This window comes from Lycium barbarum, chromosome 7, assembly GCF_019175385.1.
Source record: "Lycium barbarum isolate Lr01 chromosome 7, ASM1917538v2, whole genome shotgun sequence".
NCBI classification, from domain to species: Eukaryota; Viridiplantae; Streptophyta; class Magnoliopsida; order Solanales; family Solanaceae; genus Lycium; species Lycium barbarum.
This window is the reverse complement of record NC_083343.1, coordinates 73,499,127-73,501,152: the sequence shown is the minus strand read 5'-3', so window position 1 is coordinate 73,501,152 and position 2,026 is coordinate 73,499,127. Positions and strand designations below refer to the sequence as shown.

At 40.6% G+C, this 2,026-nt stretch overlaps 1 pseudogene; it reads left to right on the top strand.

Annotated features, from left to right (window-relative positions):
• The first annotated feature begins 228 nt into the window (after window positions 1-228).
• Window positions 229-346, top strand: LOC132604838 (5S ribosomal RNA; annotated as a pseudogene).
• Window positions 347-2,026: the final 1,680 nt, after the last annotated feature.

The window sequence follows — 2,026 nt, the reverse complement described above, 5'->3', positions numbered from 1 at the left end:
AAGTTTTACCGCTACGAGGAATCTTAAAATTTAGGAATGGAAAAGCAGTTGTATGTGTTAATTGGTGGCTTGCCATCGAGATTTCCGAAGGCTGAAACAGCATTTGCTTGATCAGTAAAGTGAGGGACTTTTTCCAATTCGGAGGGAGATACATGATCGAAAATTTCCTTGGGGCCCGTTAGAACTTCAACTTGTTTAGGTCGCGTGATAAGGGTCGCGCAGTAGGGTGAATACGATCATACCGGCACTAATGCACCTGATCCCATCGGAACTTCGAGGTTAAGCGTGCTTGGGCCAGAGTAGTACTAGGATGGGTGACACCCTTGGGAAATGCGCTATGAAGTCCTACAGGTTTAGACATAAAACAAGGATGAGGAACTAAAACAACTTAAGGGGAAATTAGAAGCGCGTGAACCTCACGGTTGAGATTCTCAACGATTGAGAAAGAGGGGGAGGACCGGCTTGATAAAGAGAGGGAGAGATGACGTGTACAGTTGCAGAAATAGGACGAGGCTGAATAGTATTGGGGATACTTGGTAAGCAAGTGTTAATAAAGAGATATGATAGCTTAAATGTGGTTACGTCAACCAGTAAAGATAATCAACGAAGTTATATGTTAAAGGTATTGACTGAACATAGTCTTGAAGTTTAGGTTGCAAGTGCGCTAGGATAGATTGACATATTTTTCTCTGAAAGTTAGAGTTGGATAAGCCTGATGTAGTAACATCAGAGTATATGGAAAGCATGAAATATGTGGTATAGGACACAAGACGAAGGTAAAGGGTTCGAAATCAAGTCCTGATAAGTAGAATTGAAGGGCAGTAACAATGAATGAGAGTGTAAATTGGGAGGAAATAAGCAGGTTTGCAAAAGTACCAAGGAATTTCTGGTTCTTGAAGGACGTTCGAAGGGAAGTGGGTAGTCAACATATTGGCATGGTTGTCTCGAGAACGGAAAAGCCTTCTAGAAATAGAACGGAAGGAAGCTCACCGAAGGCAATGAAGGAGTTAAGGGAAGATGAGAAGAGACGACCCGAGTTATAATTTAAGCAAAGATAATTGAATTCTAAATGAAGAATAGCTGTACTAAAGAATCAAAGATGATGTGGTGGGGTGGCAATACTGCAACATTTGAGGACGAATGTTTCTAAGGGGGGAAGGATGTTACACCCTGGAAAATTTTGCGTTACCAAGGCTGTAGACGGCTTAGTACGAGCTCAAGGGAGAGAAAGGTTATACAAGGATTAGGGGTGAAGATTATATTATCTGAGTATAAGAATATATATATATATATATATATATATATATATATATATATATATATATATATGACATTTGGAGATCGTATGGAGTAAATCAGTTAACACGTTACTTGATGATAGCCCTCGTAACCATAAGCTAAGGTGGGGCCCACATGTCGGGATTTTGTAAAGGACATATGAAAGTTATAAGAGTAGTACATGGGAAGTTGAGCAAGTATTAAGAAGGACCCTTAAGCTAAATGTGAGCACAAGCCCTCCAAAAGGACGATTTAAGGGAACATTTTCGGATAATCTGACTTGGAGGGGCCAAAACGCTATTATAAGTTTGGAATTTGGAAACACGCCAAGAATGAAAGTTGTATATAATTGAAAGAGTTCTCCAACCGTAGGTCGTGGGCTCTCACACAACATCGGGATCAAAGGTTATGACCTTTTTACTGAACGAACGCGCAGGCAGAAAATTAAGCCTGCGCGAACGCGTTAGAAGGCACCGTGAACGCGCTGAACACTTTTTGAGTCGGTGCAGGCAGCTTCTAAAATGTTATATAAAGGGGCTTATCCCCTTATTTTCAGACCAAACACCCTTAAATGTTCCCAAAAACTCTGGAGAGTTCTCCCAACCTCCAACTATCAAATTTTAGCCTGGATCAAGTAGAATTTCCGAATTCTAGTCCAGACAACGTATAGTTGTGATTACAAAATCGTACAACGGCACGTTGTGGCTTAATTTCAAGGCGGAGAAGTGAATATATAACAATATTACCA